Consider the following 23,279-nt stretch of genomic DNA (forward strand, 5'->3'; position numbering starts at 1 on the left):
GGCATCACATAGCATTGTTCCTAAGTACACTATGAAAAATATATATCACTATAATGTCATATACATTTCATACAAGAATGGATCACCATATGTATCATTAAGATCAGTATTTATTAGCCCATATTACCAAATTAATGTGAATGATAATGATGTGTTATTATATAGCACATAGGCTTAAGCTCTTTATATAGAAAAAAAGATACATACAATATCACCCAACCTGTGTTGGCACTCATTTATCGACCTCAGAAGGATGAAAGGCTGAGTTGAGGTGTTTAGGAACAGACTAGATCCGTGACTCACCACCTGAAGTGTGCCTGAAATAACCCTTTAATGAGTCTAGCAATAATTGTATAGAATTCCAGAAAGACACATTTTTTTTGTTTTATATTGTTTCTTATTTAAGGTCACTGTTGAAAGTGTTAGACTTATGGAACCCCTGTTGATTAAAAAAAAACAAAAAACAAAGAGGCCTGACCAAGAAAGCCAGCCACTCCAGAAGCAAAAAGCTGCATGGTGCTGGCCACAGCCCAGGAGCTTGCATTAAAAAAAAACAAAAAGAAAAAGAAATGCATTTTTTTTTCTTTTTAGGGGTAGCAAGGAAAACCACAGGAGTAGCAATGGAGGCCAAAGGGGTCGCAGTTGCGACCCCTGGAGATTCCTAAATGACGTCCCTGTCTAAATGCCTTCCCGCCTCTAATAGTCACAATCCAATCTGCTCGAGAAAGAGACAACTTAACTCCCTTAATCCCCTTTTTAAATCCCTGTGGAGAGAGGAATTTTGGAATCTGTTTGCCCGGAAGCTACAAATTAGGAGAGGTCGGAAGTCAGATGGGTAGAAAGACATACTTTTAAATGTAGTACGAATGTGGGGACATGTGCATTGAGGCTTGTTAAGAAACAGCCTCAAATGTGTTTGCTGTTACCCTCACGCCGGCGGGCAAAATTAGCACCTGATTACCTGGGCAGTAATGGCGATGTTAGTCCCCATTTCCTGAGTCCATAGGACTCTGTACGAATTTTGGATAAAATAACACAGTGGCTATTCTGCCCTTGAAAATTCCTGAACTTTTTGGCATTAAAGTGAAGGTAAATACCAGCAGCACTTGCCCAGAGGTATCTCCCCCACTTAAGCGCCAAACTTGGAATTTGGTTGTGTGGATAAAGCGTCAGTAATTCCATTACCAATAAAAAAAATGGGGGGTAATGGAATTACCAGCACTTTGTTTACTGCAGTGCAAAGATCACACTGGGCCCCATTGAGCTGGTGTGCCAAGTCTTGTTTTTCTGTCATATCACACTTAATTTCAGAGCGCTGTTCAGAACGGACATGTTTCCCTCTTTCCGTTTCTCTTACTAGGTGGCGCCAACTCGACACAGTTCACGTCAATAGTTTCCTATGGTTCGAAAAAGGCTAAACTGATTCAAATCAATAGATGTGCATTGTTTAAAAAAGCTTTAACCCCATTCAACCTATGCTGACCTATTTGCTGGAACTGGATCGAGCCAATTTGAGACATATAGAGGTTCCGGCGCAAGACCAGTGGTCTCCACACTTGCAGAGCCCTCGCCCTCCTGTGGCCTGTGTGACACGAGCCCTGCTCTTGCTTGAGCAGGGAAAGTAGCAAGATCCTAACTGGGCGACCCCACTTGGTGCAAAGGCTGCAGAAGCTCCTCATCATCAACAGGTTACATTTAGAACGACCTGGTGTGGTCTCCTTCAGAAGACTGACAATTAAGGTGTAAGCTCTGCCTGAAAGCAACAGGTAACTGGTGCAGCCTTTCAGCCCTACCTGTTTTCTCACCAGCTCATCAGTCTCTGGGAAGAAACAAGGCACACCGAGGCCCTCTAGTGGACACTCCGCAGGGTTGACATCGTTATGTTTTTGAACGTTTCTCCTCTCTTTTTACCTCTGTGCTGTTTTTCGAAATAAACTGGTTTTAGGCCCATTGTAGTCCCCCCATGGCCATGTTAATATGATACTAGGCAGAGCTTATATAGCGTGTATATGCTGTGTCAAAGATTTGTATACCGTTCGTCTACTTTTGTGAATTATAGCATGTTTTACTTGTGTTGTTTTATATTTATGTGGTAGTTGTAGTTAGCCATTACATGTTAATTATTTTTCATGAAATTGTTTGGGCACTGTGTTCTTTATTCTTTTAGATCTACTGCTTTTTTGGGGTCATTGTTAATTTCCAGCACACCGCAACAACTTCCTGAGAGTAAGCCTTGATTTCAGCCCACGGTACCCATTTGTGAGCCAAGGGTACTTTTACTTTTTTTCCTAACACATTTTATTGCAATTTTGATCATGAACGAACAGGCACAACAAATAATACAATCATAGACCCCCACCAACCCGCTGTATGCCCTCCCCCTTCCTCAGCAACCCACCCCCTCTCACTTAAAGCCCTTCCCACGACTCTTAACCGCCCCATCCTCGAGCTACAACCTCTCCACTCGCCCACCTACCCCTTTACCTTCTCATGCTTTTCTGGACCACCTCGCTGTTTGTATAGAAGCCGTTCCAGCTCCTTGTTCCCTACATTGCTAACTCCCACTGCCTTAGCGAGGGGGTGTCTGCTAACCCCCATACCGTAGATATATATGTTCCGGAAACAGCTAAAGATCCACCTGCTCAATTAATGACATTTAGCACCTGGCCGTGGCTCTACCATCATCTATATATATATTTGTTATCCTGTAACTTGCACCTTTGCTTGTATGCTCTTCTCCTGTAACCAGCGCCTAGACTCCCATGGGTTATGTGCGCGCCTATAAATGAATAAATAAATAAATATATCCCTTTTGGCTGCCGGCAAGGCTAGGTCCACCAAAGCCCGTTCGTATGCGGAGAGATTAGTATCCCTCCAGCTCAAAGAGTTGTTCGTACACCTCAATGTGGTCCCCTGAAGTAGATTGCAGTGGAAGCATTGCCATTATAGATATTAACGACTTTAGCAAACAACCACACGTGCGATCCCCCAGCGCCGCGCCACTTGGAACAGTGTAAATGGCCAATGGAGTCACCGCTGTGCGCATCTTTCCCTCGATTAGAATACACCGAGCAGTGTCTTTTGGTGTTTCCGCCATAATAATCAAACATAACGCTGCTAATGGTGTCACTTCGACACGTTGATAGGCTGAGCCACATTCTTACCTTATTCCCTGTCTTGCTCGGAGGCGGCCAGAATGGACTTGGGCCAGCTGCAAGGGTGCAGCCATCGGATTGCACAAATAAGAAGAATATACGGCAGTGTTGGAACAGCGGGGAAGGTGACCCCTGACCTCGGGTTTACTGGGAAAGTCTTCGTTTTGAGGCTTCTGGGAAAGGCTTTTCTTCTGATTTACAAACTGTGACCGTCCGGGGAGGCTGTGTTGTGGGGGGCTCATTACTTTAAGTGCATGTGGTGAGTTCCCTCTGCCACATCTGAAGCTGTGACGCTTTCGGGCCCCGGGCTTTTGTTCATCACGCGTGAGTCACCGAGAAGAGCAGAAGCAAGTCGAGGAGTGGAAAGAGTCTTGACAAAATATGGCTTCCTCTGTGTAGATGCCACTCCAAGTCCCTCCCTCCCCCCCTCCCTCCCTCCCTCCCTCCCTCCCTTCCTTCCTTCCTTCCTTCCTTCCTTCCTTCCTTCCTTCCTTCCTCCCTTCCTCCCTATTTCCCTCTTTCCCTTCCTTCCTTCCTCCCTCCCTCCCTCCCTCCCTCCCTCCCTCCCTTCCTTCCTTCCTTCCTTCCTTCCTTCCTTCCTTCCTTCCTTCCTTCCTTCCTTCCTTCCTTCCTTCCTTCCTTCCTTCCTTCCCTTCCCCTCCCTCTTTTTCCTGCCTCTCTTCCCCTCCCTCCCTTTCTTCCTTCCTCCCCATCCTCCCCCCCTTCCTTCCTCCTCATCCTCCCTCCCTTTGCTATCTGTGCCCCATCTCCCCATATCTTGCCTTCCTTTCCCACCTCTCCCGTTTCCCTCTTTCTCCTAGGTTCTCACTTTCTTCCTTTCTGGCTGACAGAAACATCAGAGTCTTCTCGGAACTTACCTCAGCCCCCGACCCCCTGCCGAAGATTACTTGGGGCATAGCTCAAGGTTCCCGTGTCTCTCCCACACTCTCCATTTCCCCCAAACCACTATGTTGGTTGTAGCCCCTGAGCTCCTTTCCCTCCCCCCTGCACTTTGCCTCTTGCACAATCTGAATGACACAGGGCCTAGTGAGTTTGTTTTGACCTCCCTCTGTCTTACTCACTTGTCTTGTAGCGCCTAGAAACACTTGTGTACAGGCGCGTTAGAAATGACTTATCATGTATCATATATCAGTGGCTACAACCAAAAGCCCCCCAGCTCCCCCCTAGTGACGCCTCTGTTATCAACTCGGCCCCGACGACGAAAAAACTGAAATTTTCCTGCCATGCTCAAGAACCTAAGCCTATTTTACTGTTCTTTCAACATTGACGGCAGCCCGATCGCTGTCTCCCCAGGCACAAAGACACTGGGTGTACACCTCAATGCGACCCTCTCCCTCACTCGCCCAGTGAATACCCTTCTTTCCTCAGGCGCCCAAACCACTAAGCTTGCAGACCATTCCTTTCAACCAACAGCTGCCTCTCCTCTCTATCGCCCGTGCCGTGATAGGTACCAAACTTGACAACTGCAATGATTGGCTCCCCATACGCAAATACATTGTTTTCGAAACTGTCGCGGTCACCCATAGATGCGTGTCTAACACTGCCCCGCCTTACCTTGCACAAAAAAACAAAACAGCCCAGTCATTGAGACTGACCCACTCCGCCTATGCCCACCGCCTCATCACACCGAAATTTAGTCTGGTTAGAGCCAGAGGCGCCAGCTTCCCCGTCATTGCAGCAAAACTATGGAACGCCCTACCTTTGATACTGAGAGCTGAGCAATCCTACTGGACTTTCTGTAAGCACCGAAAAACGTGGCTGTTTGCCTAGAGGACCCCTCACGTTCCTCCTCCTTGACCTTCTCTGACTGTTTAACACTTGATTACTTGTAACCCTATATCTTGTCTTGAAACTAGCGCCTTGATGCCTGTGGGTTCTGTGCGCTGCTACAAATGTGAACAAATAAATAATAAATAATCAATGCGTCCATCATTCCTTGCAGAGCTGCCGCTCCACATGGCCCGCTGCTGTCTCTAGGTCACGTGGGCCTTGTGATGAGCCGTGGAAAGGTTTCCGTTTCCTGGTTAGAGATATGAGTTTGGGGGTGGCGTGGAGGTGTGCATGTCACCCAAGATCTCGTGCAAGTGCCTGCACTAAGCCCAACCCGCCTTAAGCCTCAGATATGCGTCCAACTCTTTCCATTTGTTGACAGCAAAAGCGGGAGACCCGCGCGCCGCTAAAGGGAGCGGGGGGGGGACTGGGTTTGAAAACCGCCCCTCGCTGCGAAGGATTAGCGTATCCTGTCCGCCCCCCCCCCGTGTTCTGCGAACAGATGTTATCCTTCAGCGCTCATTCAAACGGTCCCTCCAGTCCAAGTTCCTTCCAGGGAGAGGCCGGCTTTGTTCACCTCTGAAAACCCAGCGCCCAGGCTGTGGCAAGTAATCTCAAGAAACGCAGGCACTGGACTTCAGCAAAGAACCTTAAACGCGAGCAAGGCCCAAAAAACGGAACAGAGCGTCCATGTTAGTGAACCCAGTTTTAAAGAATACATTCCCTTGTTTACAGGGGAAACCCAGAGTTGCACTTGCACGTATAAGAACGTGTAAGCAATACAGAGCTCTAGAAGCCAAACCCAAAAACATGGGGCCCAATAAACAAAGACGTGCACTGGAGCAAAGGAAGAGATGCTGTGAGCGTCTCAGATGTGCACCTGTTATCTTATAACAGCGCGGGAAATGGGCCCGAACAGGAATGAGCATCACTCCAGCAAAACGACACTCACGGATCTGCTCTGCAGCGTGTTATAGCACGGACGTGCAACCCACGCGTCAACTAGCAGACCCTGCAGCCCTGCCAAGTCTTCTGAAAGCGTCTGCTTGTTGAAACGTAGGTTGCTTGTGTGTGTGATAACTCTGCTTTAGAACAGGATCCTCCTTGCAAGATCTGTCCTGAAGTTGAATTATCTCACGCACAAGCAACCCCGTTTCAACAAGAAGACATTTTCAGTAGACTCAAAACTGAATACAGAAACAGCCAAAGCCACACACACTTGTCGCAGTTGTCCAAACTGGTTAATTTAAGCAGGCCCGCGAGAGGCGTGGTTGCAGGGCTAACAAAAGACAGGAAACCCCAACATCTTTGATCTGCATCTGTGTCAACCTGAAGCCAACTCCTGCCTCTTAGTATATAGGACAATGAGCTGTCATGTCTGGTACACGTGTTTACAGTAGGCAACCCCGCAGGGGGACCACATTCAGATAGGAGTATGTGATTTGACAGAAACAAAAAGTCTGTTCTCGCCACAAACTTCAAGGGAGACCTGCGCTTTGATCAGCAGCCACAGAAATCTCAATTAACCAGAGAGACACTTTGATCCGCAACAGACAGGATGATGGGTGGGACTTAGTAGTACATGTTTTCACCCCTTTACCTTTCCTGTTGCAAAGCACTCTGGTTATGACGTCACGCAAAACAAAAGATTGTTGCTGGGGACCCATGATTGGTTCATTAAGGTAGGCTTAGCCTACACCAATCAGTGTGGCCCATTTGGCTTTGAAAGAGGGTTGTGCCCCTCTTTCGGCAGAACATCTGAAGACTTTGCAAGGAGTAACAAGAAGAACTCATTTGGAACATGGCTGAAGGTACAGTCTGACTTACAGCTTCCCTCAGTGAAGGAAGGCCAGGATTTTCAAAGAGGGAAGCAAGATCCTGCCCATATAGGACCCACCAGCAGCTCCAGAACCAGTATCAAGCCAGCAAACAGCATGCCCTGCTTTGCTCTGCAAGTAAGCTTCCTAGGTGGGAAGCGCCAGAGAGTCTCGGAACCAAACCAAGGACAAGGTCATTGCCTGCAACACTCTCCTCAGCTTTGGGCTGTCTGCCTTAAAGGATGACACAAGCTCAGAGAAGAAGCTAGGAGGAGTGGTCCATCGACAAGCATCAAACAGTGTCCGTATTAAAGGACATTTTCAAACCAGTCAACCCCCTCCAGCTGCAACCGACTTTACCACTGAATGTTGTCACGCCGCAGTCACTAAACGCCGTCCGAGACACCTCGACCAGTGCTTCAGGCCCGCCAACCAACACTGAGAGAACGATTCCTAACCCCGAGCCACTGTGTAGGCCAGCCTGCAGCCACCTGTCCAGCCTCGCTCGCTGAACTGCCTGCCACCTGATACCTGTAGCTGTCTCCCATCTTGAACTCTGTCGCAGAAACTGCAAAGTGCCCGGGAAACGAATCGACCTTTTCTAGCACCAACAAAATCTTTAAGCACAAGGTATTATTTTATTATATTCTATGGAAGTTTTATATTGCGCCAACATGCCCAAAGGTCTCAGGGCGCTCTCAAGACATACCACAGAAATCACTTATAGCATTGGCAGGAAATGGCAAGCAATCATACTCAGTAATTTCGGGCGTCAAAAAGAAAGGTTTTCAAACCTTTTTGGAATTGTGAGACTGATGGTACATTGTGGTTCCCTCACCCTGGTCCTTCTCCGAAGGCCCCTAGTGACATTTTACAACCAATTTCTCTCTTTGTGCTGAAACCAAGTATCCTTGAACTATTGTGATTAATTACTATATCTGACTACCCTCCTGTCAGTATCCAGAGTGCCTCCCTTTTCCTTCTTTGAAACTGTCCGTCCTCTGCATTCCTAACAGGGTTGGATGTATTGTGTGTTAGAACTGTCTGTTTTTATATTTTTATGCAACCTTGATTGGACAGTCCCTTTTATCATTGGGTAATAATTGTATTTTCGCTTTGTTGCAACTAACCAACGATACACAACTTGCAGAGATAAGCCTGCCATTCTGTCCACGTTACAAAAATTGGACAAGGTGTTTATAATTGACTTGGGTTTCCAATCTGTTCGGATCCCTTCTGGTGTACTAAAGGTGTGGGGGTGATGGTTTTGAAACCGATATTCATCCCTGGACCACTGGTGCCCCGGGAAATTGATTTGTCACATGCACCTTTGCATTATTACTTATGCAACACATGCATGTGCAGTCCCATCACCTGTAGTGGGCTTGCTGCAACACTCCTAGTCCTCATATCACTTGACTGCATGGGGGCTGAGAACCATGTGGTTCAACAGGCATCTGACGCTTTGATATGCAGAAGGTTCTGTGCCACACTCCAGCCTGCAGGTCCCCTCTGTGAAACGCCGTACATTATTTCTGTTCCTTCTGGGCAGGCGCAGAATTATTATTATTATTATTATTATTATTATTATTATTATTATTATTATTATTATTATTATTATTACTAGGGGATTTATTGAGTGCAGACCTAGCTTCGGGAAGCAATAGAGCACTTTACAAGTCATAGGTGGAAGGACATGGCGAGGGAAGCAGATCGCAAGGAATCAATACAAGGAAGCAGGGAGCTAACAACGGGGGAGAGGGAGGGAGGGAGGGCAATTTGGCAGCAAAGGATATACAAGCAACCAGGAGGCGAACCAGAGGGGAGCAGAATGTCCAATCTCAGGCTCGGTGTAGAAAGGAAGGTTTGAATGCGACAAGAAGTTTGTTTTTTATATGCTCCTTCTATCACTGCTTATAAATTGGGACAGGGGTGCAAACATTTGGATGTCCAGGGGGCAACTGAGTTTTGGCACAAATCACGACTGCGTGACATTACAGGAAGTGACATTACAGGAAGGGATTTCACAGGAAGTGTTGTCACAACTTGTGGTGAACACTGTGGCCACTGTAGAAATTACTTGATGATGCTGCGCCCACTATCTTTGTATGCCAGTAATGGTTACTACACATGACTTGCATGATTCAAGCGGCAGGAACAATGTGTCTAAACTAGTCCACATTTGTTACTTACTGTGCCCCGCCCCAATATACAAACACCATTCACACAATCCATTTATTGCATTCAAGCTGCACACACACAAACCGAGGCAGTCCTTTAACCAACACTTTCATCATACATTCAACATTCACCACACACATAGGCTCACTCAAAACTATTTCTCTCTCTCTCTCTCTCTCCCTCTCTTCCCCCGCCCCCCCCCACCACCGCTGTAGGTCTTCTAGGGCATAGACCGGATCAGGCTCTACAGGAGCAAATTAAGACAGCCCTGGCACACCTCAGAAGGACTTTAACACACAAGGCACTCCCGGTGCCACATCATGTGACGTGTGGGGCAGGATGCTGGCCAAACACTCACGGTGCACGCATTTAAAAAAAAAAGTATATAACATTTAATCATGGCGCACCGTAGGCAAGACACACCTGCCTTGGCTCATTGGGGGTACAGTCAGCTGGAGGGCCCTGCCCTCCCAGAACGTTTTAGGGAAAAACTCCAGCCACCAGGTAGTTGGTGCTACTGAGTTAGCCACAACCAAAATTTGTGCGGAGGTGCACATCACATGTGCAGTTGACTCCTCTGTGTTCAAGCTAATCAACAAAAATAATGTTCGAGCATTAACCCCGAAAGTCGGCTAATTTAATTCAAAATGGAAAGTCAAGACAATTGTGTGGGATAACCAACTAATTCCAAACTGGAAGAGGCAGATACGTGATGGTGGGTAGCGTACCAGAGAAAAAAAGAGGAGCACGTCCGCCGCACAACTTTTATGCAAGTGTGCTGGAGACCCTGCAAAATCATCGGGACTTTCGGTTCTGGCGCACAAGGATGATATTTTATTTATTTATTTAAATTTTTGGATAGGTCGCTACATGCCCAAAGGCCTCAGAGCGCAGAAAGAAAGATCAAGTGTGAAACGGCAAAGACAAGGTCAGACCAGATGAGAGCGGTCATTAGTCGGCTGAATTCAAGAGTAGAGTTTTTATGCTTCTCTTGAATGTAATCAAGGATTGAGATACTTTAATAGTAGAAGGTCAGGCATTCCATTCACGCGGAGCATGAATGTCAAAGCTGGATTCCCTGAATCTTTTTAGATTAAAATGGCGTTGATTCAGCTGAGGATTGTCAGATGAGCGCACCATTCGGCGGAGTGGTTTTAGTGACAATGTTCTAGATAAATAAAGAGGGGTGCAATTATTCTGGCACTTAAAGGCAAGAGACAACATCATCATGAAGCCCAGCGACAGAAGGCCCTGACATTCAGTACCCCCAAGGTGCCCCACCCCACTACCCAACACTGCCACATTGTGGCTGCTGGTGCTTATAGTGAAAGTCACTGGGTATATTGGAATGGGTTGGGTTACAGGGAGCAGAGGGGGCAGTGCAAGATTGCTTTGCTGTTGTGTTGATGAAGGTAGCACCAAATTTCCAAAATGGTAGAGGACTCGTTCAAAATTGCGGAGGGACTCATCAGAAATGTCAATCTACTCCCACCAAATGTGCGGGGATTCACCAAAAATGTGAGTGGGACTCGTCCCATATATGTGGGGAACCCATTCCAAACGCGCAGAGAGGGCTCATCCTGAATGCTCAGGGGCCTCACTCAAAAAGTCCAACAACTTCAGCCCTAAAGTGATGGGGGTATCAAAGGCGTTGCTAGGGGGGAGCTGAGAGGGCTATAGCCCCGGGTCTTTTGGTTCCAGCCCTGGATAGAAGCTGACGGTTTACAAGCAAAAAGGCTAGCTAGCCCCCATGCCTGACAGTCCCAAAATTAGCGTAGCCCCAGATCTTTTCCAGATGTAGCAACACCCCTGGGGGTCGTCCAGTGCACTGATCCTTAATGTCCACCGGACACACCTCAATGGCTTGGCAAAAAATATCTGCAATGCGCGGGGCAGTCCTCTCACATGTGTGAACAGAACATTACAGATGTTGCAAGGGCACCCCGATTCCCCCAAATGTACAGGGGGCTAATCCTACATGTTTGGGGACTCACCCCAAATGTGATCCCGGCTCACCTCAAATATGGTATAGGCTCAAGCTTAATAGGCATGTGTCTCATCTATGTTGACGTGACGTTGCCCACATTGAGTGGCTGCTTAACATCTGAGCAGGCAAGGGGCTACCACCGCGACTCACGACCAAAGCATATGGTTTTAGTTTTGGTTGCCACTGGTGGTTTTGCTGCCGCCGGACGGTGCACTGTTGTACTATTTGACGTGGAGGGTTTGTGGTAAGTTTTATACGGTAGGTCACACCCAGAATTATTTTGTTGTCGAGGGGTCTATGTTATAATAGGGTGAAAGCAACATGAAACATACAGGAAACACAGACTACCTCCTTCTCTTGTATTTTACCAGTATTTAGACCACAAACAGTAACAAACCGATAACATGTATCATCGGGTATCAACAAGACACAAAACCTCTTTGCTTATGTGCAGGAACCTTTCGATACATTTATTTCACAACTTTGTTTCCTTATTGCAAAATGTGATGTCTAAAAACACAATTCACAACATAATTTTCACAGATACAAACATTCTTATGTTGTGAATTGTGTTTTTAGACATTAGATTTTGCAATAAGGAAACCATGTTGTGAAATAAGTGTATCCAAAGTTTCCTGCACATAAGCAAAGAGGTTTTGAGTCTTGTTGATACCCAATGATACATGTTCGTGGTCTAAATACTGGTAACATACAGGACAAGGGGGTTTGCGGTAACGCATGCACCCCCTACTAATTGAGATAACTCACTTTCTTTGCTTTCTGGACCTCTGCTGTTGCTCCTCTGCTAGGAACAGGTTTTGATTGTCACGTGCATCCACCAATAGAAGGGACCCCCAAGGACATAGTGCAAGGAATCTAATTTACACAGAAAGAAGTGAAACAAAAAAGTATTGGGACTGTGAACCCAGCCGGCATGGGTAAGGAGTAGGGGAGGGCCACGAGCAACACATGTGTTAGGAGGATAGAGGCAGGTGGGTAGATGCGCGAGAGGGTGGGCAAAAGAAGGGGGGTGGGGTTCTCCTATATCTCCACTTACACGTAATTGCTTAGAAACAATTGAACGGTTTTTCCTCAAGTAAAAATTCTGCGGAAAGTGTAAGGAGGGGGCATTGTAGATGTTTATTTCATTGTGAACCCTCACATAACATTTTTAGCCTCATTTTGACTGAGGCATAACATAACACGGATCGACAAAGACACACATTCTCTGCCTGTTTGTATTGATCCGTGCCATTTTGCAATGATTTCCCTAGATGCAGCGGGGCGCGGGGCGGGACGTCCTCTCTGCGCGTTCCGCTGCGCCGCGGAGGGAAACCGAAAGCACTTAAGTTGCGCCTGCATCTGCTTCTGATGCTGGTGGAGAGGCTCGATTCCTTATGACTGCTGCCCGCTGTGCGCCACATAAACAAAAGGAGGCCGAATCCATGGGAAGCCAGGGTAATGACTGGATGCCAACCGGGCGTTAACTGGCACGGGCACTGGGATCCACCCCGATTGCCGCGCCTTAAGGAGAGTACGGAAGTTCCTCACTCATTAATGGAGTAGGCCATGGTGTCGGTGTCCCCTCTTCCTTTCTACAGGAGCATGTTGGAGACGCTTCTAATGATCCAGATGCAGCCCAGGAGTCGTTTGTTTATGTGAACTATACATGTACACACATCTGAGTCAGCCATAAATGGGATGGGTGCAGACGTTACAACCAGCAGGATTAATATATCCAAGAAATAAGCTGTTCGTTTTGCCAACAAGCTTCTGCCAGGGCTCTAAAGAATACCAAAATAGAAGCATACTGGAATGAATGCGGGCGTTTTCACTGGTACAGTGCACTCCCCAAATATGGCTCCTAAAGCAGAGCAAGCTCTCCCTGCAATCCGCATCACGATTGCAAGGCAGCACCTCACCACACCGTGCACACTGCCGCACTGCTGCACTGCTTACCAGACACGCAGAAGCCCAGGCGAGTGATTAACTTCAAATAATCTATACCTTGCACACTTAAGAGGTATTCTTTCACTGTCAAAACAGCACATGAAACTGTGCATGGAGTTGCAAAGAGTGGTGGGCCTATTCCCGGTTAAAAAAAAGCAGCAGAACGCCATTCCATTAGTTCCTTCGCACTTCGACCTCTGCCTTTAATTATTGCCACAGTGTTTGGACATTACATTATTGAATTGTTCTTGATCAAACACGTATGAAGCAATAAAGACACTATTGAAACAACTGTGTTAAGGCATCAGCCTTTCTCACCTCAGAAACCAATAGCAATGGAATCTTTTTTTCCCCGAAAAAAGCACTGATTATTTACTTTTTTTCACCATCAAAAACACTTTGTGAAAACAAGTATCACCACAAGCGGCTGGCTGCCCTGTCACACAATGTTCCCTGGGATAAGTGAATGGCATAACATGAAAAGAGCGACAGATGCTATTGGGTCAGGCAGCACCTTGCCACCACTGTGCATATACTACTGCAAACACATTTGTAAACACTTTTCATTCATCAAACAGATTCACCAGTCCAGCTGATGGCGTTTCACACGAACATGGCGAAATGATTCGCCGAACAGGTAAGCGGATAAATGCTCATTATTGTGAGTTACTCGTAGACCCCCTCGGATACTTCTATGGCCCCCTCTCATCTGACACTGAGTTATGCATCTTCCACTTCATGTTCCAAGTTCCACATTCTGCTTTAACACTCCACATATTGCTACCATAACATTCTACATATGGTAACATATGGTAAGATGCTGCTACACATGGTTTTTTAGTAATCCTAACAGGAATATGTTTTTTTCACGGCCACAGATTTTCACAGACTGAATTAATGCTCAATTAACCAGAGAGACTCTTTACTCCGCAACAGACAGGAAGATGGGTGGGACTTAGTAGTACATGTTTTCACCCCTTTACCTTTCCCATTGCAAAGCACTCTGGTTATGACTTCACGCAAAACAGAAGATTGTTGCTGGGGACGCAAGATTGGTTCATTAAGGTAGGCTTAGCTTACACCAATCAGTGTGGCCCATATGGCTTTAAAAGAGGGTTGAACCCCTCTTTCGGCAGATCATCTGAAGACTTTGCAAGGAGTAACAAGAAGAACTAATTTGGAACATGGCTGAAGGTACAGTCTGACTTACAGCTTCCGTCAGTGAAGGAAGGCCAGGATTTTCAAAGAGGGAAGCAAGATCCCTCCCATATAGGACCCACCAGCAGCTCCAGAACCGGTAGCAAGCCAGCAAACAGCATGCCCTGCTTTGCTCTGCAAGCAAGCTCCCTAGGTGGGAAGCGCCAGAGAGTCCACACATTCCTACCATAACATTCTACATATGGTAACATATGGTAAAATGCTACACATGGTTTTTAGTAATCTTAACAGGAACATGTTTTTTTCACGGCCACAGTTTCTCACAGACTGAATTACTGTGAACAAGGACAAGCAATGGCACAGCCAACAGCTTGGGCTTTTGAGTTGCATTTGCTTGCCACTGATATAATGGTACTACTTGGCCATAAGATCACAACAGCTGGAAAATGGGGCGATTACCTGGGCATGTGATGTCAGTACCTGAAAAATGCTTATTTAAAACCTCAAGCCAAAACTGTTGGCCTTGTAGTTGCTCTTTTGTAACAGGGTTTCAGTACATGCAAGAGATATAAATCAAGTGGCTGAAGGTACACTTGCTTAAGATATTTTTATTACACTGGTAGCCATTTGCAGCTGCAATTTAGCCATTAAACACTGGCAAGGAAAGTTTGATGATAATTCTTGATGGCACAAGCTCAAATAGATCCCCGTAGGTTGTGTTTAGGATGGGGACGGGCAAATAGTGGGTGGGAATGGCCACAGGGATTAGTATGGCCATGGGACGTCAATGGTTGGTTAAATAACCAAGCAACACCCACAGGTTCTGTGTCCTTCCTCACTTGTCATTCGCTCCTACTTGTACTCTAATGCAATAGTTTCTGCCTATAAGTGGTGCGTAAGCACCACCCAACAGCCCAAACTAAAAAAATCAAACAGGGATTCGGGGTGGCACGCTGTAAAAAAATAAAATGGTGTGTGGTTCATGGGAGTGTTCCCCTGTGAAAGGTCACCAACCCTACCTTCACCCGGGAGTGCACAATAGAGATTCCCACGCAAGCCAGTAGAGCGGCTTCCACAGGAACTAGAAAAAAATAAAATAAGGAAGCAGCAGCAGGGTTTTGGGGGGGACTCACAACAAGGCAGGGAGCGCTTCAAAGACAGGGGGGCACCTGGCGCAATAATGGGAAAGGGGTGGGCAGAATTACGTTCTGCAGAAAAATGTTCAAGAAAAATGACACTGATCCTTGTTAACTTGTCAAAAAATGGTGAGCAGTCTTACTTGGTTCATAAAAACACAGAAATGGTATTGCTTAATACGTGAGGCGGTATTGAAGAGTGGGTTTGGAATCTGACCAGGGTGTAGTAACAAGTGTTAAGATGAGCCCAATTTGCTGCACTAGCATAAAAACAATGCTCAATAATGGAGAGCTCAAAGTACGGCAAAATCCAGCTTCATTCAAAACGCAGAATAACAGCTGGAATAACATGAAAGTAGCTCTAAAACTACAATGAGTGTGAGCAGATTGTGTACTCAAAATACATAGGCAGTGATGTCACAATGCAATATCAGTTACAAAACCTATGAGTGGTTATGATTGGTTAACATCTTAATATATATATAGAATGCATAAGTGTTAATTTCCTCAATGGTCCTCACATCCCTGATGCTCCTTCTGAGCCCATCCCAACAGCGATAATAGTTTCACTACATCACTATACTGGCCACTAATTGGCTGTCATTATTCTTCATAGGCAGTGTGGCGAGATGGATTCCCATTGGTTGTCACGTTACTTACCAACACTGGACACTTTGACTGGACGTGAAGATTTCAGAGGCACATAGGACAGAGAGAGAGAGAGAAGTCCATTGTCTGCACTAATTGCAATTAAAAGTACTGCTCATTATTCCCGGGTCATGTGGCCTAGCTATTCCTTTGTATTGGGCCTTGTGTATCATATCATGTATCTGTACGTGCTGGGGACTTCAACAGTTTCTCATCTATACTTGGCTTATAATAAATAGCTAAAGTTTGTTTATGTCTTGATCACATGTTAGGGGATCGTATTAGAGAATAAAATATTTCATATATACTTGGATTTTAGCTCATTCTGACGTGCATGTTGTACTCTTTGTAGCCACTAGAGACACGCTTAATCTATCCGTGACAAAGTCCTTTGCATACTGATCTCATGCACGTGAACATCAATGGCTGGTTGTACTCTTATTATAATTTAATTAATTTGTGTGTCTACTGCTTCTCATCCTGGGAACGGTTATCTTGTCTCTGCATTCTGCATCTCCATTACTCCCTTTCGGGCATCTGACCTCGGCGCTTACTACAAACTACTCTCTGGGCAGCTTTAAAGCTTCTAAAATAAATGTGTTTTTATGAAATCAGCATCTTGTCTGAGGCCTTGCAAACCTTTAGGCCTGATGAGGCCTCTGTGCTAGGAAAATGACTATACTTCTGTGGTTTTCACATCCCTGTTGGCAACCTATATTTGTGCCTGCTCATGTTACATTCACTCTGTGCATCTGCCATCCGTAGGTTTTCCTGCTTTTGTATTCTGCATCTAATCGGCCTATAATTCCATGTGTCCTATCACTGTAGTGGGTCCCTCTCTTGGTATCCTGGAATCTATGCTATATACAGCACGCTACTTGTGCTTTCTACTATTTAACTATAATCCCTAGTAGTGTTGCACAGCCTAACTAATTCTTTCTGGCAGAAGCATATACAATGACTTATTTGAAATATTGTTTCTTAGAACCTGTCTTAGTTTGTCTTGTCTGTCACCCCTAGATTCATGGGGCGATAAGGCTGCCTCAGCTGGTATTGTTTCTCACCTGTACGATACTGGTGAAGGGTTGGGCAGGAATTGGTACATGCATATCTGAGTAGGGGCAATAGGTGGGACCTGCATATTCAACTGCCCCGTTACACAAGAACGTGTACAAAACATGTGATTGTTTCAAAACAAAATAATTACAATTTTGTTCCAATTCCAAAAAAGTATTGCACTTATGAATAAATACATCATTGCACGGACAATACTGTAATCACAGGTAAATGGTTTCGGTGGCGCCCGGGAATGAGTATTTGAAAGCTTCAGTGAGAACGATTCGGAAGAAATTCAACAAAAATACATATCCTTCCATTGATAAGGAGTGTAAGAATGAAATGATCAAGAGCAGCCTGTAAACATGATACAATGACTTCAAAGAAGTGGGAGAGTTGATCTATGTGCAAACGGCAATAGTCAGGTGTTTATAAAGAGCCTCATACATGTGGTAAAGTGCTCCAAAATAAGAGAAAGGTGCACAGGGAGATGAAGTAATGTGCCTGGTATCACACATGGTGGTCCAGTTGAGAAACTGAGATTAGAACCAATGCACACACTGGATCCCCAGTTGACAATGTAGATGCTGCGCAACAAATATATGTATAATATTAAGTTATGTATATAGTGCTTTGCCAATGTGCTGTACATAGAAAAGGTCTATATGCAATTATTATTACACAGCCAAAGTAAGTACTCCTTTATCGACCTCAGAAGGGCTGACTTTGCATTGGGATTCTAATCTGCGACCTGCAGATCAAACAGAGATTGCAGCAGCCACTGCACAACCCACTGAGCCACCTTCCTCGCAATGATCATTATTATTATAATTCTTAGTGTGTTTATTTAGTGCAGACCTAGCTTCGAGAGGCAATGGAGCACTTTACAAGTAAGGCTTCCAGTTTTCCGTTTTTACTGATGTTTACACATAAATACAGATTAATCTGCTTTCTCTCTATTTATAAAATGGAAACATACGGAAAAACAGGTCTTTCTGTCTGGTTCTCTATGATGTCACTCATACATCACAAGCCAATCGCATTGCAGATTGGCAGCATGGAGAGTGTAAAGGTTGTAGAAAAATAACATTAAAGTTCTTCAAATTGCTGACAGCATATATCTTAAGGCAGCAGCAGTCACAGGAGTAACCGTCGGCTGATATGGAAAACATGCAGCTAGAATGCCTTTCCTATAGGGCTGCATGAGTGTGGTAATAAATGCATTTTTTAAATTAGAATACATGCAGAAAAATACTGGTTACGGATTATCTTTTTATATGGCAAAAAATAAATATGGATAAATACAGACGGAAATGGCAGAAAAATAAATACCATAAAACCAGAAGCCTTATTTACTAGTCCTAGGTGGAAGTGCACAATGAGGAAAGCAGGAATACAAGGGAACAGGGAACAAAAAAAAGCGGGAGTTGGAATGCGGGTAATTTGGCATCAAGGGATCTACAAGCAGCCAGGGGAAGAACGTACACGTTCCTACAGTAAGCACGCTGATCGACATTGAAAGTGTTCCTCCATAGGAGAAATTCACAAGTCTCCTCGTTGCAGGAAGTGCTCAGAACATAGGGAAACAAACAGAGCCTGGCACAATCACAGTCCTGGTACATGCTCACGCCGTATCCAGTGATTGTACCTAAAAGTTTTTATCTGAGACATTTTTCACGGAAAAAATACAATGTTTTCAAATATATATATATTATATATATGGGTAAGGGGATAACACAGGTGTGGAGGGGGCTTGGGGTTCAAAACATGGGGAAGTGGGAAGGATTTGGGGGGAGTTTAGCCCCCCCAAATAAAAATACAGTATTTTTTCAGGAAATTCGTTTTGGTAAATAATGCCTTGAATAAAAGGTTTTAGGTAAAATCACATAGAACTTCAAGGCGCATCAAGATTACGGCCCCAAGTGGGCACCTTTCTGTAACATATCCCTAAGCTTATCGGAAAGCACCATTTTATCAGCATCCCTGCATAAATGTCCAGGGATAATTGGAGTCCTGGTATAAAATGAGCACTAACATAATGAAAAGGGTGGCAGAAGTAAAGCACAGGTGGAATTGCTAGAATACTGGGATCCATGGCATAACCAGGCAGTGGAATAATCTGAGCCATTCATAATACTATAATGAGAAACACGGCCTAATCACATCACAGGCACAATGGCTTGCATAATATTGAATCTGCTTGTTGTATGTGCGTAAAAATAGCAGACATGCCCACTCTGACAAAAATTCCATGAGATTATCCTATTTTCAGCTGGTAAAAGAAAAACAATCCATCAGAACAGCTCAGTGGGATAAAGGAATGCTGCTGAGGTGTGTACAACCTGCATGTCGCAGGTTCAAATCCTGGCAATGCAAGCTAACTGTCCAATGTTGCTTTTATTGACCAATGTTACTATTACCCAAAGAAAGTACTCCCTTAACACCTTCACAAGGACGAAAAACGGTTACCCATACCCAGGTTTGAATCCGTGGCTTGCACCTTGTATGTATAGGCCACTGCAGTACGCGCATGTTTTAACCACGCTAGTTGTGGGTATTTTTATGTGGATCCAGGGCCGTGTGTCTGCGACCTCGAACTGCTCCTGAAGTAGCGGGAAGAAGGCAATGCGGATCCTGTCTGGAAGTTCTGCTGCTGGATTCCTGATCCCCCTGAAGGCAATGGTCTGTCCTTCCACAATCACTATTTTCTTTGATCCAGCCTGCGGTTCCGGTGTTATTCTTTGCTGGATTGAGAACTGACAACACGTGTTACCTTGCCTCTTCCTGTGTTTGTAACATGCGGGAGCGCTGCTCGTTTAAGGCTTGCTGCCTTATACCACGACCCGGAAGCGAAGTGAATGAAGTGCACGAAGTGTTCCGGTGATATTCATTGCTGGATTGGGAACTGGCAACACCTTACATTGCCTCAGCCTGCCCTGCTAGTTTAAGGCTTGCTGCCTTTGACCCTGACCCGGAAGCAGAGCTGACTAAGTGCCACAAAGTGTTCCCATGTGAGGAGGGTGAGCAGGTCCTTGTTGGATTTCTAGGGCCCTCCTTGTTTCGCACCATTTTATCTCCTGTCCTCAACGATTTTCATCGAGGTACTGCAACAATCCACTTTTATTTAGGAGCGGTGAGTGAATCCATTACACCGCACATCTTCTATTATCTAAACTATAGCTTGCACTCACAATGCCTGCTAAATAGAGCAAATATGGCGTATGCAGTGTCAAGATACCCTCATGTAAGCGTAGCCGCAACTCACCCAATTATAGTGGCAAAACGTCTGATGGCCACCCAGAGCCCTGAAAAGGATCAACTTGATTCCATCAGTGAATTACAACCTAAAATAACGGGTTTCTTTGGCACTTTGAACACAGTCAATACTGAGGGAACAAATGGGGGATCTAATGTGAAAAATCTGCAAATTATTTCTCATGGCGCTGAACCACCACGAGATTGTACAGCGGCAGGATCTCCTACAATTGGCAATGACAATTCCCTGCTTAATCTCTGTCTGGGTCTTTGGAGAAACTGTATGGGGGGGGATGATATAGCTCGTTTGAGTTAATCTGCCTGTTATGAAAATATCATTGGCACAAACCTTTCTGCAAGGCCTGAACTTCAGAAGTTGCTTTCTTCCTCTGAATCTTCTGAAAGTGATTGTGAAAGTGACAATGAGGCTGAAAGTCATCCGGAGGTTAATAACACTTTTTATCATGCGGAGGACATGGGGCCTCATTACGACTCAGGCGGTAAGGGGTTTACGGCGGCGTAAACAGCGCCGACCCTTACCGCCTGAGTACGAGGTCCCTTAGCGCCATGGCGGATTTAACACCTGCTTTTAGCAGGTGTTAAAATCCATGGCGCTAAGGGACCATGGAGTTAATTACGCCACCGTAATTTACGGTGGCGTAATTAACGCCTTCCCCACTCCCATTATGCCCTATGGGGCAAAAATGGGAATGGGGAAGGGTAAATAGGGATTGGGGACTTACCGCCCCGCCGACCTCGGAATGGGGCGGTAAGTCCGCCTACCACCATGGCGTAAACATAGTTTACGCCATGGTGGTAAAGTCACGGCCCAGGCGGTAACTTACCGCCTGGGTCGTAATGAGGCCCATGGTATCTGAATGATATGATATGATATGATACAGCATTTATAATGCGCTTATACACAAGTGTTTCAAGGCGAGACGAGGCAAGGGAGGGACCAAGGAGACATACAACGACCCTATTAGGCCAGGTGACATTCAGATCACGCAAGTGCGTGGGAAGGGAGGAAAGGAAAGTGCAGTACATGGGAATAGATAACAACAATAAATAAAATAGCGGCCAGCATGTGGCAAGTGTAAGGGTAAGTGCGGACATCCGCTATCGAGGTCTGGTGGGGGGACTGAAGGGATACAGAACAGTCCCCGAGTGCGGGGGTTGTCAGGTGGGCAGTGCAGGTGTGTGATGCTGGCAGGAGAGGGACCTGGGCCCGGGATCAGAAGGGTGTCCAGGTAGCCAGTGCAGTACCGGTTTCAGCCAGGAGGTCAGCAGAGGAGAGGAGGAGAGAAAGCAGAAGCAAAGAGAAATATTTTGAGGTGTTTCCGGAACCGGAGATGGTTCTCCTCAAGTTCAAGGGATTCAGGGAAGCAGTTCCAGAGGGAGGCACCAGCCGAGGTGAGAGATCTACCACCAACTTGTTGCTTGGAGAAGCGACTGACCCAGAGGGAGTTGGAGGCGGATGAGCGAAGAGCTCAAGAAGGAAGATATTTAGGAAGAGCGAGTTGAAGGTATTGAGGCCCCAGACCCCAGAAGGCCTTGTGGATGATGCAGATGGTTTTGAACTTAATCCTTGCAGCCACTGGGAGCCAGTGTAGCGATTTCAGTGCTGGAGAGATACGATCCTTGGGCTTGAGGCCAAGGACAAGTCTTGCAGTCCTGTTCTGGATGAGTTGCAGAGGGCGGAGAGTAGAAGCAGGCACATTTAGAAAGAGGCTGTTGCAATATTCCAGCTTAGAGAGAACCAGAGCTCTGGAGACAGTGAGCTTCTGGGGGAAGGAGAGGAAAGGCAGAATACCTCTGAGGAGGTAATCTTCCACATTACATTCTGTCGCCGCCACCGTGGATGCATTATTTACCTTGTGCACACACATGGCTGAGGAACAACGTGATTTAAAAAGGATCCTTGCCATGGTTGTTGATGTTATATTGGGCTGTTCCAAGGAGTCTGGTAGTTTGCAAACGATGCAAGCAGTTGATGCAGGAGTTTTTTTGCCTTTAGTGTCTGGAGATTTCTCCCCGGATAGTCCTCCTTAATTCAACTCTGGACTACCATCGATGACACATGGCATTGCTCAATCATTGGCCCCAGAGAATGCTGATGTTATTGAACAACAGGCATCGCCCCCACTTAAGGTAATAATAGTAGAAGCAACTCAGAACTGAGAAAAGGTGGATGATGGCCCTCTCAATGCCCATAAAAGACGACACCTTCATCGCCAGTGTACGAAAGCGCCTGTTCAGTCTGAAAAAAGTATCAGAATCAGGAGTGTGCCTGCATCTTTTACCATCCCTTCAAGCTCTGACTGTATTATAGAATGCAATTCATCCGGTCAGACCAAGGTTACTAGAGCACAAGGAGATGGCACCATCAGGCACGTGTCGCTGCAGGCCCCCATACATGGTTACATTTTGAGACCGTACCATAGCCGAAATTTACTGATTCCGCTACTCACATGGCAGACATTCATCTAACAAATCAAATGGCGCCTAGCATCTTGTCTCTTATCGGACCTGCCCCATGGAATTTAGCCGGACCTGGTGATCTTCTGAATGTGATCACAAACAAATCACTTGCTTTTAGAAATAACACAATCACACATAAAGATCCTCTAATCAATGCAGAAGTAACTCACAATAATATAATGAGTCCTTCACCATTCATCCCCCATGTGCCACAAAACGCACAATCATGTGCAGTACGTCATATTGTGGAAACAGAAAAATTGCTATGAGACCGGGAAGCCCAAAGGAAACACACCAACACAGGTTACAAAGGACATACAAAGCGCTTTATTCAAAGTTACAACAATTACCAAAAGTCAATTGACATACGGATAGCTATTCGGCCCTCAGAGTAACAGAACGAACCATCAACGGTAGTTCGCCGTGTTAGTGTGAGAGACCGTACATTGGGATACTCAGGTTTTTATACTTTTTATCCAGCCTTGGCCAACCCCCTCGCGGGTTAACCATTCTTTGGACCAGGCCTAGGGTTCGTTGCCAGGTCAATCGCATAATGTATGCAATTTGATCAGTTCCGCTGATACAGTTGTTCATTTACACATAGGTCAGGGATAGGACAAGGTCTCAGTTTGCGACCCCAACAAGTGGCCTGCGGGCATATTAC

The 23,279-nt window shown here is 45.7% G+C and overlaps 1 protein-coding gene across 4 annotated transcripts in view; it reads right to left on the reverse strand.

Annotated features, from left to right (window-relative positions):
* Positions 1-23,279, reverse strand: part of GLI2 (GLI family zinc finger 2) — a 1,147,062-nt gene that overhangs the window by 754,702 nt on the left and 369,081 nt on the right. The window contains exon 1 of one of the 4 annotated variants that reach the window (XM_069616739.1): positions 3,165-3,237. The exons of the other annotated variants lie outside the window; for them this stretch is intronic. The gene's annotated coding sequence lies outside the window, so the exon portion shown is untranslated. Of the gene's footprint in view, positions 1-3,164; positions 3,238-23,279 lie in introns of those variants that run through there. 4 annotated transcript variants of the gene reach the window in all.

The sequence above is a fragment of the Ambystoma mexicanum genome, chromosome 9 (assembly GCF_040938575.1).
Source record: "Ambystoma mexicanum isolate Mex_15411 chromosome 9, UKY_AmexF1_1, whole genome shotgun sequence".
NCBI classification, from domain to species: domain Eukaryota; kingdom Metazoa; phylum Chordata; class Amphibia; order Caudata; family Ambystomatidae; genus Ambystoma; species Ambystoma mexicanum.